This window comes from Chrysemys picta, chromosome 1 (assembly GCF_011386835.1).
Source record: "Chrysemys picta bellii isolate R12L10 chromosome 1, ASM1138683v2, whole genome shotgun sequence".
NCBI lineage: Eukaryota > Metazoa > Chordata > Testudines > Emydidae > Chrysemys > Chrysemys picta.
The window spans coordinates 354,786,252-354,801,618 of record NC_088791.1 but is presented as its reverse complement, the minus strand read 5'-3'; the positions used below and the strand labels follow the sequence as shown (position 1 = coordinate 354,801,618).

Sequence of the window (15,367 nt, the reverse complement as noted above, 5' to 3'; positions counted from 1 at the left end):
ATGCAGGAGACAGCATTCTTCCTCAGAGTTGGATACCTTCTCAGTACTGCATGTCAGATTCCAACACAACTGACTTCACCAACCCCTCCACCTTCATCCTGCTGGGCATTCCTGGCCTGGAGATGGTCCATATCTGGATCTCCATCCCCTTCTGCGCCATGTACATCATAGCCATCTTGGGGAACTTCATCATCCTGTTCATTGTCAAGAGGGAGCCAAACCTCCATGGGCCCATGTACTATTTCCTCTGTATGCTGGCTGTCAGCGACCTGGTCCTGTCCACATCAATTCTACCCAAAATGCTGGCAATCTTTTGGTTCAATTCCAGGGAGATTGATTTCAGTGCCTGCCTCACCCAGATGTACTTCATTCGCTGCTTCTCAGTGATGGAGTCTGGGATCCTCGTGGCCATGGCTTTTGATCGCTACGTGGCCATCTGCAATCCCCTGAGACATTCCACGATCCTGACAAACCCCATGGTGGCCAAGATAGGTCTGGCAGTGGTATTGCGCGGTGGCACACTTATACTTCCTCATCCATTCCTGGCGAGGCAGTGGCCATATTGCAGAACCAACATTATCCCCCATTCTTACTGTGAGCACATAGCCGTGGTGAAACTGGCCTGTGCCGACATCCGTGTCAGTAGTTACTACAGCCTCTCTGTGGCATTCTTGGTGACTGGTCTGGATGTGTTTTTTATCACTGTGTCCTATATCCAAATCCTCAGGGCCATCTTCCGCCTCCCCACAAAGGATGCCCGAGTCAAGACTTTTGTGACCTGTGGCTCCCACATCTTTGTCATCTTAGCCTCTTACATGCCAGCTCTCTTCTCCTTCCTCACAAACCGTTTTGGCCACAACGTGGCCCTGCATTTTCACATTCTCATTGCCAACGTGTACCTTATGGTGCCCCCTGTGGTACACCCCATCATCTACGGTGTGAGGACCAAAGAAATCCGGGACAAGCTGCTCCAGCTATTTACTCACAAAGGGACCTAAATTTTCCTCCTGGTGCTCTAGATTTCAAAGCAAGCTCTGTGCAGAGCTGGCTGATGACATAGTTCTAGGACTTCTTTTCTGAATCACTTCCTGGACAGTCAAAGACACATTACATCCTTTCCTGACATCACTGTGCTGTGTCAATGTTACAAACTGGAGAGTCGGTCAATGTACCATTCACTGGGTTGCCACTTTTCTAATTGCTGGTAACTGGACCCAATAAATTCCACTTTGCCCCACCTTTTCTGCCAAGGCTCCACCCCTGCTTTGCCTCTTCCCCCAAGGACTTGCTCCTCTCTCAGACTCATCTCCTTCCCTCCCCCGCACAGGATCATTTCCACCTCTGTCCCCTTGCCAACAGTATAAGGGAGCCATTTCAGATTTTGGTTGTGGGATGCAACTTTCACCGTGATTCCAGGGGTTACTTAGGCTCTTGAAAACTCTAGTTTTGGGCAGATAACTTAGCAATGAGCTGACAGGAGCACTGTATCTAATTCCTATACAAAAGAAAGAAAAATAAATATTAAACCCAGCTCTCATACGAACATGTTCTGACATCTTATGCAAAGTTACATAAGGGACAATGGTTAGATTGAAAAATTTAATGTATGTTCTAATTTTGTTACTAACTCTGCAGAGAAAGAGACTCCATCAGGACTCCCCGTTTATATCTCAGCTCTGGGAGGGAAGTGGGATGTAGTGGATTTAATGGACAAGTCTTTTAAAATTGAATTATCCAAAGTGTGCAATGAGCTGGGAACAAACTGGGACATGGTGCTTCCATGGGTTCTGATGAGAATCCAGAGCTTTCCCCAAATCACTTGGCAGGAATTAGTCCTTATGAAGTGGCCTTTGGAAAGCCCATGCCCGGCTTGGAAAATCCACTGTACCCCCCAGATTGGGACACTGTGAAAACACTGACAACAACTATCTGAATAAACAGTCTCAAATACTGGGTGGGTACAGTCCATGAAGATGTAGATGAGGAATTTTTCAAACAACTAACAAGAAAACCCAAAGCACAGGACTTGGTGCTAATGGGGGATTTCAACTACCCAGACATCTGTTGGGGAAATAACTCTGCAGAACACAGATTATCCAATAAATTATTGGAATGTATTGGAGACAATTTTTTGTTCCAGAAGGTGGAGAAAGCTACTAGGGCAGAGGCTGTTCTAGAATTGATTTTGACAAACAAGGAGGAACTGGTTGAGAATTTGAAAGTGGAAGGCAGTTTGCGGGAATGTGATCATGAAATGATAGAGTTCATGTTTCTAAGGAATGCTAGGAGGGAAAACAGCAAAATAAAGACAATGGATTTAAAGAAAGCAGACTTTAGCAAACTCAGGGAGTTGGTAGACAAGATCTCATTGGGAACAAGTCTAAAGGGAAAAACAATAGAAGACAGCTGGCAGTTTTTCAGAGAAACATTATTAAGGGCAGAAGAGCAAACTATCCCATTGCATAAGAAAGACAGGAAATATGGCAAGAGACCACCCTGGCTTAAGGTGTGCTGTGTAGCCACTCTTTATTGCTGGGAGAGAGCTCTCCTGGTGACAAAACCAAACCACCTTGAATGAAGGGTGGTAGATTTATCACTGGAAGCATGGCTGCCAGTGATAAGGTGCTGTCTACAGTGGTGCTTTTTATCACTCAGGGGGTGACACTGGCAGTGTAGAGAGAGTCTAACACTACTTCGTCAATAGAATGTCCAAATCTACAACCTTGTCCCACATCAGGAATCTTCCTGCACCTTACCACAAAGTATATGGTAAAATATGTGGGATGGATGACTGTGCCACTAAAACTAAATTTTGCTAGTATAATCATGCTGATACAATGTCTGCAACAATACAAAAATTGGTTCAATTCAAAAACTGAAGTGCAGTTGCATTTGTGAAATGATTTTCAAAATCCCCTACTTACAAAAATAAAAAGTCTTATGAAAACCATATTAAAAGGCTCAGGTCTTAGCATGTGCACCTAAAATTCAGCAAATATCAAAAAATCTGAATCTAGAAATAAACAGCATCATTAATGGACTAGGTGAGACATTCAGAATGGGAAAAAGCATTAGCAGCTTATTGCTAAATCAACATGCCAGTACCATTGACAGCCTACATTCAATTGCTCAAGGATTCGACCACCTAAATTCTACTATCCTACTAACAGCATGAAAAAAATGTTTCACTGACAATTGGCTGTATGGCCTATGGTAATAAAGTAATTAAAATCATCAAGTGAAGCTTATTACAATTAAAAATACAAGATTGGCCACAAATACTGGACCGCACAGCCATTTTAAAACAAATACAGGACCAAAAAGTCCAGTGTTTTTACAATCTGCTACATTTAATAAGGTTTCAAGTTTAAATCATGATAACAATAAAAACCGTCATACATTATGGCCATCCCAAGGTAAATGCAAAATGCAGTCAAATTGTTCTATGCCAACAGTATGGGAACTTTGGTAAATAATACCTATGTACAGCACTGTCCCACTGTGCACCTAGTAACTAAAACTGGCATAGAAAATTATCAGGCTTGTGGTTCAAAACATAACAGATGGTGGCTGTGTAAATGCTACGCTACACTTAATACCAATAACACAAAAAGAGGCTGGGCCCAATTGATACAAAAATAATTAATCAATGAGCTGGTACAAATACAAGATGGGGTGTGTTCTCTGGGCTATTCCAATGTTTCTATACACGGAAACATTTGTTCTGAAATCAATTCAGAATTTTGTGTGCAAGTCACTAGCACCGTCCAAGTCGAAACCTACGCCCTTTGGCCAACAAGTAGTGTCAGCACTGCCACTGAAATTATTACTCTTCCTGGTAGCCTACAAGATGTAGTGATTAAATTGTTTCCCCCGGTGGAGTGATTACAATTCAACATACATGACTCAGTGTCAAGAACCAAGGAAACCTTAATACCCATAGCTTATCTTATCCAACAACAAAGAGAAGAAGTAGAAAGAAAGAGAGGGGGAAACACCTTGGTGGGCAATTCCAGAGGATATCACTCTACACCCAATAGTCAGAACACTTGTTGTAACACCGATGGGAATACGAGTCATAACTGTAATTGCACTGATGGGAATGTGTTGCTACAGGCAACCTCAAACCGAAAAAAGCCAAATTACAATGCTGGGTTCAGAAAGGAATTGAACTAGCTATCAACACTGCCACAGTAATGAATAATCATTATAAGGTATAATCAAATGCTTATTAAGGTTTTAAAAAACAAATGCTTGTACTTATGCAGTTTGTAAGGGCTGTTGGACATCTGTATACTTGGATACTCTGTGCGGTCTGTTGAACCAAATGTGTCCTATAAGAAATGTTTAAGATACAAATATATATTATTATAAACACATTTACATCTATGTATGCATACCAACTATCGACATTACTCATCTAGTATCATGTATCACAAGTTATATAGGGAATATTTCTGGTATTTAACTATTCAAAAAAAAAAAAAAAACCAACCATGTAATCCCTCATATATATTAGTATATATACCTATACTATTATATAAAGTATAAGCACAGTCCACTTATAATCCTGAACAAAGCCCATTTCATCGACCACCAACTAAGTATTAAGGCCTCTTCATGTCACCCACAGGTTATCAGAGCAAAACTCTACACCCTCCTCCTCAGTCATGGTCCCGGGACTAACATTTCCAGGTCCACTGTGAGAAACTAAAAACAATTGAAAAATAAAATCTGTCCATCAGTTGTACGAGGAAATGTGCAGACTGAGGGACAAATGGGGCATGGATGCGTGGACGGGAAAGTAAGGTAGCCTTATAACAGTGTTTAGCCCACTGGGACATCTTCAGTCCATGCATTATGGTTTTCTGGGATGACGGGTGAACATCCTCCCGCTAAAAAGACAAAAAGTGGGGGAATGTAGTAGGAAGAGAACCTAAGACATAAGCCTGGGCAAAAGAAGTAGTCAAAGCTTTACTGATATAAAGCCAAGACAAGCTGTGAGCAAGAGGCAGGACCTGCTCATGGAATCTGGCAAGTACAGGGCTGATACCTCAGAAATACACATTCCTAGGAAGTGCTAGGCACAGAGTACACACCCAAACACATTCCAATATCAAGTAGTATCAGAATATCCCAATACTAGGATGGTTATAAAAAGCTAACAGGAACACACTGACCCCTCCTAAAAGATAAGGTCAGGATGACAGTTCATGATAAAGATGTTTTGATCAAACCAACTAACTACCCACTTCAGAGGGCAGTAACTAACTATGTCAGAGGGGCTGTATGTAACTTGTTTGTATCGGGTACTAAGATGTATCTCAGAGGGAGTGGAAAGTCCTGCCATTCACTGAGCTGGTCCATTGTCATGGAATACCTGTACTGCTGGTCTGGTAGAATCTCCGGGATACTAGTGCCAAGCTTCATCGACAATAAACCTGGCCTGGTGCCTTCGTCCCTTGGTGTATCTTGTGGTCATTGGGCGGTTCGCTCGAGGTTTGCTGTGCTGGCTGTCTGTGCAGAGCTGGGGCAGCACACTGCTGTGGCTCTGCTCCCAGCATTGACCTGCTTCCTGGGATGCTTCTCTGAGCCCTCTGGCTCTGGCCAATGCAGCTCTGCTCCCAGCTCAGCCCGGGCCTCTGCTCTCTCCTTAGCTCAGCCCCACTGTGGCCCAGGCAGCCCCAGCACACATGGAGGACGGGACCCCCGACCTCATGACTCCTTCATTTTCCTGCCTGCCCTGTCTATCAGGCTTACCGGGATCACTGACCTCTCGCCATTTCCCCTGTAGCCTGTCAGTCTCAGGGGCCTGGTTTCCCATTGACCCTTCCTCTTCCTTTTGGTACTGGGAGCCGGCCAAACAAAAATCCTCACTATGTTTCTGTGAGGGGCCAACAGTCCCATTACATTCCCCCCTGCTATTCTGCCACAGCCAGAATGTTCACACTAGCTCATCTGGGCCCCATATTAACACCATTTACCAGCATCATATTATATAAAAACATTAACAATTAATAAAAGAACATTTCCTATATTTAACCTCCCATGTCCACTTTATACTATACATGACAATATTCATTAAAACATGACATAGTACCAATCAATCATAGAATCATCTCTAAGTTTCCCAGGCAGTACACCCCTAGCAGTTCTCTGTCACCTTCTTAAAACTGGTGACTCATTACCCATATGTTTTATTGCCCTGTCCCCGGTTAACACCAGGTCAATTTGAGGGATCTGTCCATTTTCATCAGAGTTTGGGTTTGCCACACTGGTTTCAGTCTCCTCAGGACATGCTGCTCTATGCCTCCATGAGCCCTGGTCAGACTAAAAGTCCAACAGTTTATCTTGTCCCTATGGACTCAGATGTAGACTCTACAAGCACTCGAGATCCACTGGTATTTCCTGGAACCCCTCAGCGTTCATCAGGGGACATGATAAAAGTTTACAAATATCTAAAAGGTTGTTACAAGGAGGAAGATAAAAGGTTGTTACAAGGAGGAGGGAGAAAAATTGTTCACCTTAATCTCAGAGGATATCACAAGAAGCAGTGGGCTTAAATTGCAGCAAGGGAGGTTTAGGTTGGACATTAGGAAAAAACTTCCTAACTGTCAGGGGGGTTAGGCACGGGAATAAATTGCCTAGGGAGGTTTTGGAATTTCTATCACTGGAAATTTTTAAGAGCAGGTTGGACAAACCCCTGTCAGGGATGATCTAGCTAATACTTAGTCCTGCCATGAGTGCAGGGGACTGGACTAGATGACCTCTCAAGGATGCTTCCAGTTCTATGATTCTATGTTTAGTTTGGAAAAGAGGAGATTGAGAGGGGATATGATAGCGGTCTTCAAATACATGAAAAACTGCCATAAAAAAGATAGAGAAATGTTGTTTTTTCTTGCCACAGAGGGCAGTATGAGAGGCAATGGGTTCAAACTACAGCATAGCAGATTTAGATTAAATCTTAGGAAAAACTTCCTAAATGTAAGCCCAGCAGGGCAATGGTACAGATGCCTCGGGAGGTCGCGCAAGCTCCTTCCCTGGAGGTTTTCACAAGGTGGCTGGATAGCCATCTATCTTGGGTGGTTTAGAAACAACAAATCCTCCATCTTGGAAGGGGGGTAAACTTGCTGACCCTGGAGGTCCCTTCTACCCCTATGGGTCTATAATTCTATGTGCTCCTCAGCACCGTCAGCTGTCCCTCAGCCCTTGATTTAAAAAATCCTCTATCACCTTTTTATTTTTACATGCCATCAGTCTGGTTCCATGTTGGTTAAGGTGGAACCCATCCTTCCTATATAATCTCCTCCTTTCCAAAAATTTTTCCCAGTTCCTAATAAATCTGAACCACTCCTCCCTCATCTCATCCACACATTGATACCCTGCAGCTCTGTCTCTCTACCTGGCCCTGCGCGTGGAACTGGAAGCATTTCAGAGAATGCTACCATGGAGGTCCTGGATCTTAATCTCCTGCCTTCCAGACTAAATTTGGCCTCCAGGATCTCTCTCCTGCCTTTCCCTCTGTTACTGGCACCTACATGTACCAAGCTTCTTCCCAACACCACACATAAGTGTGTTTGGATGTCTTGCAAGATCTGCTACCTTCACACACCCCTGGCAATTCACCACGTGGTGTTCTGGATTATCACAAACCCAACTATCTATATTTCTAATGATTGAATCCCGCACTACAATCACTGCTTGGTAAGGTTTGTCAAAGCTGAAGCTTTTGGGGATGGCATGACAGAGGTCTGGGTCGGCAGTTCATGTCCAGCACCTTGTCACACTATCCTAATTGTGACTTATGAGGAGAGGCTGAGGGAACTGGGATTGTTTAGTCTCCAGAAGAGAAGAATGAGGGGGGATTTGATAGCTGCTTTCAACTACCTGAAAGGGAATTCCAAAGAGGATGGAGCTCGGCTGTTCTCAGTGGTGGCAGATGACAGAACAAGGAGCGATGGGCTTAAATTGCAGTGGGGGAGGTTTAGGTTGGATATTAGGAAACACTATTTTACTAGGAGGGTGGTGAAGCACTGGAATGGGTCACCTAGGAAGGTGGTGGAAGCTCCTTCCTTAGAGGTTTTAAAGGTCAGGCTTGACAAAGCCCTGGCTGGGATGATTTAGCTGGGGATTGGTCCTGCTTTGAGTAGGGGGTTGGGCTAGGTGACGTCCTGAGGTCCCTTCCAACCCTGATATTCTATGATTCTATGATTGGCAATGATTTATTCTGTGTAGCTCGGGGTGTTAAGGGGTAAGCTTGCACCAAGAAGGAACATTCTGCTGGGACGACAGAGGGAAAGGATAAGGTCCCAGGAAGTGCTGAAGGACTGAGAGAACGGTTCCTTGATTCCTGTGCAGCAGGGAGAAGCTGCATGCTTCCAGAGGTGCAGGTGGCTGAGACCAGCTCCTGCCCTGAAGGTGAAGGTGATATCTCCTCAGAGTGGGAGAAATGTCGGGGGGGAAATGTCCAGATTTCAGTTTAACAAGGGAAAAATCCTATGCTCAGGAGCAAAGGAAGGTGTCTTCCGGAGGGGAGCCCAGAAAAGCGTCATGGAATTGTGTAAACCACTGAGGGGGGATGTGAGGGTTCCTTTAACATTGCAGCTGGAGGCAACAGCATCTCAGGAAGTGCTGGGGGTGTAGTGCCTGCAGGTGAGAAAACTTTCCAGAGTTTTAGCTCAGAGCCCTTCACGACTGAGCAGAGGATAGAGAGCATTGGGGTATGTATGTAGCGGGGCTCAGGAGAAAATTGGGGGAGGAACCGTGTCAGAACAGGACTGTCTCCTCACTGATCACAAGGGGGAGGATGCCCAGGACAGAATGGCTGATTCAGCATCTGTGCATCCAGGCACCCAACCTGTGTCTCAGGCATTGAGAGGGAACCGTAGGACTCACCTCCCAGAGAGGAGCAGTCACACAACTGACCTCTTAGGGAATAGACAGAGGGGTGACGGAGGGTACCCGAATCCAGCTCTCAATTTTTCAGGACTTTGTTCCTGACGTGTTCATGAAAACTAACTCTGTCTCTTTAAAACAGAAGGTAGATCCTACTGAATAAACAGTTGTCTGTGAAAATGCTAATGACACACCTGACAGAGGGGAGGGAGAAATATCCTGGGCTGGTAAGACACAGAAAGGACTGCCAGGACAAGATACACCCCTTAGCCCAGAAAGTTGTATGTTCAAAACGTAAAGAGAGTCTTGGGCAGGCGGCCTTCACATTAGTCAGTGACTAACACGCCTGCAGTAAACTAAGGAGGGAGGTGTGATATTCTGCACCTCAAAGCAACACCCTGGCACCCTCACTTAACGTTGTAGTTATATTCCTGAAAAATGCACCCTTATGCGAAATGATGCTAAGCAAATCCAATTTCTGCATAAGAATTTATGTAAATCGTGAGGGGTTAGGTCCCGGGAGGGAGGAAATCACCAGACAAAAGACATTATATACATATACAGTATAAGTTTTAAACAATTTGAAACAAAGAGTTTAATATTCTACACAGCAATGAGTGATTGTGAAGCCTGGTTGAGGTAGTAGAGGCAGAGGGAGGGTATTTCCCAGGGAACGCCTTGCTGCTAAATGATGAACCAGCACTTGGCTGAGCCCTTAAAGGTTAACTTGTTGCTTTTAATGTAGCGTCACACTTTACAAAGCAGCATGGACTGAGGCAGGAGGGAGGAAACACAATAGATGCAGGGTAGTGGCTTCAAACACTTCCCTGCAAAAACATAACATGACGATGAACCCACAATACCCAGCTGGAGCGCACCACTCCCTCCTCCTGACAGAACACGCAGGGCTGCACAGATGCGGACTTTCCAAAGTGCTGGGGGAGGGGTCATGAGTGCATTGCCCCTTTAAGTACACTGACCCCACTTAAAGTACACTGCCCTTTTAATCAGATCAGCAAGTTCAGACAGGAAGAAGCTGCTTTCAGCAAGCTCTCACCGTTCTGTCCCTGAGCTCTGTCATAGACTCATAGAATATCAGGGTTGGAAGGGACCTCAGGAGGTATCTAGTCCAACCCCCTGCTCAAAGCAGGACCAACCCCGACTAAATCATCCCAGCCAGGGCTTTGTCAAGCCTCACCTTAAAAACCTCTAAGGAAGGAGATTCCACCACCTCCCTAGGGAACCCATTCCAGTGCTTCACTACCCTCCTAGTGAAATAGTGTTTCCTAATATCCAACCTAAACCTCCCCCACTGCAACCTCAGACCATCACTCCTTGTTCTGTCATCTGGTACCACTGAGAACAGTCTAGATCCATCCTCTTTGGAACCCCCTTTCAGGTAGTTGAAAGCAGCTATCAAATCCCCCCTCATTCTTCTCTTCTGCAGACTAAACAATCCCAGTTCCCTCAGCCTCTCCTCATAAGTCAGGTGCTCCAGCCCCCTAATCATTTGTGTTGCCCTCCTCTGGACTCTTTCCAATTTTTCCACATCCTTCTTGTAGTGTGGGGCCCAAAACTGGACACAGTATTCCAGAGGAGGCCTCACCAATGTCGAATAAAGGGGAACGATCACGTCCTCGATCTGCTGGCAATGCCCCTACTTATACAGCCCAAAATGCCATTAGCCTTCTTGGCAACAAGGGCACATTGTTGACGCATATCCAACTTCTTGTCCACTGTGACCCCTAAGTCTTTTTTCTGCAGAACTGCTTCCTAGCCATTCGGTCCCTAGTCTGTAGCAGTGCATGGGATTCTTCCCTCCTAAGTGCAGGACTCTGCACTTGTCCTTGTTGAACCTCATCAGGTTTCTTTTGGCCCAATCCTCTAATTTGTCTAGGTCCCTCTCTATCCTATCCCTACCCTCCAGCGTATCTACCAATCCTCTTAGTTTAGAGTCATCTGCAGACTTGCTGTCCCTCTCCTCTGCTTTATGGAGAGGGGGTACAGAGCCGGGGGGCAGGGGCAGGGGGATATCCTGAGATCAGCACCCCTTTCCATCCTCTCCCCAGCAAGTAGGAGGCTCCCGGGAGCAGCTTGAAGGCAGAGGGCAGGAGCAGCATGGCAGTGGGGGACGGGCCACCTGAACTGCTGCTGAGCAGCATGCCTTACAGGGAATTTAGGGGAGCTGATGGGGGGCTGCTACCCCCCTGGTTCTAATTCCCACGAGGAGGGGCTGCTCTTCCAGAGAATCTTGCAAGCGGTGGACAAAGCAGAGAGACAAACAACATTATAAGGGAGCATTGCGCAACTTTAAACGAGCATGTTCTCTAATAGATCAGCAACCTAACAAGGAAACAACGTTAACCGGGACGTTAAGTGAGGAGTTAATGTATTTACCACAGTGATATGATTATGATGTGTTTTATATAAAGTATGTCATGTATGGTTTCAATGGAAAAGCTTTGATTTGCTAAATATGATTACTCTAGTTGTGTGCGTATATCATTTTTGTACGTAAAGTTATGAATATTGACCATGTACCAGTCTTTCAAATGGGTTTGCTCCTGGGTAACATCCACAAGGTAGTTTACATGCAGTCTAGCCAGCACATTCTGGATGGACCATTCAAGGTAATGACCCATTAAGAAACACGATAGGCCTTAGAAGAAGATTATCCCCCCCGATGGACTTTCCTGTGAACGTTCTAGCCAGGATATAGGTGATGGCCCCTGCTATGAGTTGTTGAAGTATTCAAGGGCATGTGACCAGCTGATGTGACACCGGACTCCATCTTGTGCCTGTACTTTCCCACTAACTGCTCTGGGGACTTTTGCTTGGAAAAATGAAGTTACCTCCACATGGCAGAAGCTATAGCAGGTGGAAGTGACATCATCACTTCGCCTCACTCCCCCCACAACTCGTCACCTGGAAACACCATCGGAACAAGGACTGAACTGGGGCTGTGGTCCCAGGCTGAACGGGTTTCTAGCCTGTGTATGGAAGACTGGTGGGATGTTTGTACCATCAGTGTAAGACACAGGTTGACTCAAATCCTGTCTAGTGTATAGAACTTAGATTGCAGTTTTGTTTATTTTTTTGTTTATATCCAACTTTCAACTGTTTGCTATCACTTATAATCTCTTAAAGTCTATCTTTCAGTACTTAAGAAATCTATTTTATATTTTTACACCTAATACAGTGTGTGGTTTGAAATGCAAAACCTGCTCAGGAAATGGGGTTGGTGCATTCTTCTCTCCACACGGAGGGAGGGGTGGACTGGAAAATAAAATTACACTGATCAGCAGGGCATCATGCTACTGTTCTGGGGTCCTAGCCTGGGGAGCTATGGGGGAATTTGCTGGAGCCTCTCTGTTGTGGGTTCATGAGTGGCTAGTGAAAGCTTTCATATAACTGCAGCTGGGTGTGTCCCTGCCTGTGTATGGCTGTGTAAATGCAAGACCTGGAGACAATTGCAGCTTGTCAAAGCTTCCCAGTGTGAGAGGGGGCCCAGATTGGTATGCCAGAGGGGTCAGCGGTACCTCAGTCCAGGTTACACCCCAGGGAAGTCCGTCACACCTACCACATGAACCGGCCCTGCAAGACCGTGAGTCCATTTCCCTTTTGTCATGCACTCAATTATTGACAGAGAGACCATAGTTAAGGCAGGGAAGTCAGGACTCCTTGGTTCTGTCTGTCATTCTCTGTGTGACCTTGGCCAAGGCACTCTCCCCATGGATCAGTTTACCTGTCTGTAAAATGGGGATATGTTGATTGTGACTTTCATTTGCTAGGTGTTTAAAAGATCCTTCAATGAAAGGTGCTGCACAGTATGATGATAGTTACTGATGAGAATTACTGATCTCTGATCCCTTAGCAACAGTCCCATGTGCCTGCAGAAAGTGTTTGTGTCTCCCCTCAGGCATCTTTCTCCAGATCTGTCAGCCTAATATCTTCCCATTCATCCTGGGAATTTACAGGGCATGAAACCCTATGGAGACCTCGGCATTATCCCTAGTTTTCTTAATCAACAATAATTTTTAAATATACACAAATTCACAGAGCAGCCAATTTCTCTCTAACTCAGCACAGAGTCCAGGAGTTCTCATCTCCCTTTGGGAAGGTCCCTTAATTACTGTTTACTCCTAAAGCTGGATAAATAGCATAGAAGGGCAGATATGAAAAGAGACATTGGCTAGAGTGTTTCCCTGTGTCCAACCTGTTTGCATCCAGATGCTGTTTCTCTGCTAGAGTCTGAGCGAACCCCACTGGGACTACACAGAGCTATATTATAAACATTGTACACCCCAGTGTTGGCTCTCGGAGTAGGATGTTGCTGCAGAGGTGGAGTGAGAGATGTGTGGGATACAGCTACCTGAGAGGGAAGACTCTTCGGTCTCAGAATTCACAGGTACCCAACTCTTGCTGAGGAGCTCTCCTGCTCAACAAACCCAGTGTAACAGAGGTGTGATAGGATAGAGAGTAAGTCTGGGGTCCTTTCCGTTCTGCATAGCCATTAAACATCCCAGGGCCCTTGCCACAAGGGATGAGTTTGCTCCAGTATCGTGGGCCAAAATGTGCCTCTTTCCAGTACCTCCCCGGCTGATGATCTCCAGGCCCAAGGTGGCTGCATTTCAGTGGCACAGTGTCACCTTCAGGGTGAAAGGTGTTAGTAGATGGACAATACAAGGCCAAATTCTGAGGCCATGGCCTGTAATTTGCTCAGGCCTCACTAAGGCAAAACTCCCATTGGAGTAAGAACTGAGTAAAGACCACAGGAGCCAGCTGTGTGTTAATGCAGAGACACTGTCACCTCCTCTCCTTGCATTTCGGGGCTCTGGCTGTTAACGGGGGACAGGCGGGAGGTCACAGTCTGTTACCCGACTTTTATCTGTATAAGGCATGGAGGTGTTAACTCTCCTCACTGGAACAATTCTAAGAATGTTTCGACCTGGGCAAGGCATCTTTTCTCCTAGCTTCATTTTAGAAGTTGGCCGAACTGTTATGCCTCAAACTTTCAAAAAACAATTCATCTGGAAGCAGACACCATGCGTGGGAAATTTCAGTCCAAAAGATTAAAGTTTGGCAAATGTATAAGCAACTGAAAATGTGGTCTCCTAATTGAATATGTCAGACAGCCTTAACTAACGGTGGTGCTACCAGTGATTTTCTATTTACTTCCAGTTCATTGATGAAAATGTTGAATAGCATCAGGTCTGGAAATGATCCCTGGAGAACCCCACTAGAAACAGCCCCATTCACTGACAATGGGCCATTGACAACTGCTTTCTGAGATCTGTCAGTTAGCCAGTTTTTATTCCACTTAACATGTGCTCTATTGATATTGTATATTGTTCATTTTTTAATCTGAATATATTTCCCTACTAAATAAAATACCTGAGAAATCTAAGTCTGTTGCATCTGCATGGTTCCCTTCATCAACCAAACATATACTCTCATTAAAGGATGAAATCAGGTTTATTTCACAAGACCTGTTTTCCATAAACCAGGTGGTTGACTGGCATTAATTATATTCCTAAACTTTTTATAACTAATCCCATATCAGCTTTTCCATTGCTTCCTAACCTTGCACATCTGTTTTTTAAACATTCTCTTTATTTTTTTCATAGTTTACGTTTAACACAGAACTGTCCTGTATTTGCCCCCCCCCCCGCCCTTTTTTTCTGGCTCTGTTGCAACCTGATTACCTACTTCCAAAAGAGATGTGTGTTTGTTTGGTCAGTTCATAACTCTGATATTTGTCACTCTAAAGTTCTACTGTAGGTACTGTTTAAAGCCTTCCTTGGACTCAAAGGTGTATTAGCACTTCAGGAGATATGAGTACTTCATACTGCTTCTTTCTGAATGAAGAACAAAAATATTTCTTGAACACATCTACTTGAACAAATGCAAAAATAAAAAGTTTCTTTTCTCCTTCTAGTAACTGGTCTAAAGCTTTTACAGGATTTCTTTTGTTCTTAATATTCTTAATAACCTCCTTTATGTTATCCTTAGCCCTGCCCAGCATGGATTTTTCCCTGATGTTTCTAATGCCTCTTATCAATTTTCACAATTTCCTATTTGTATTATTTGCTATTTTCCATTTTCCACATTTGTTGTATGTTGCTGCTGGTGCCTATTAAAGCTTCCCACACCATGACGGGTAGGAATTATTGACACAAGGAGCACCATAAAATATGGAATTGGCATTAGTAGGGTCAGTTGTTCATAATTCATTTCTCTGAATTATGAAAATGTCAATTTTCAGTGTGTTAAGAGAGACCAATCTGCCTCACCCATGAGAACAGACTCTGGTAGTACATGTAGTGTCTCATATTAACATTGTCTCTCCATCCAGGCATTTGTACTGCGACTCTCACCCTAGACCTGAGCGCATAGAGGAAGTGAGGGGAACATACAGTTCAAGCAGGAGACACTGTTCTACCTCAGAGTTGAACACCTCCTTCTCTACTCA

At 44.7% G+C, this 15,367-nt stretch overlaps 1 pseudogene; it reads left to right on the top strand.

The window, feature by feature from the left end:
- Window positions 1–998, top strand: LOC101937710 (olfactory receptor 52E8-like; annotated as a pseudogene).
- The last annotated feature ends 14,369 nt before the right edge of the window (window positions 999–15,367 follow it).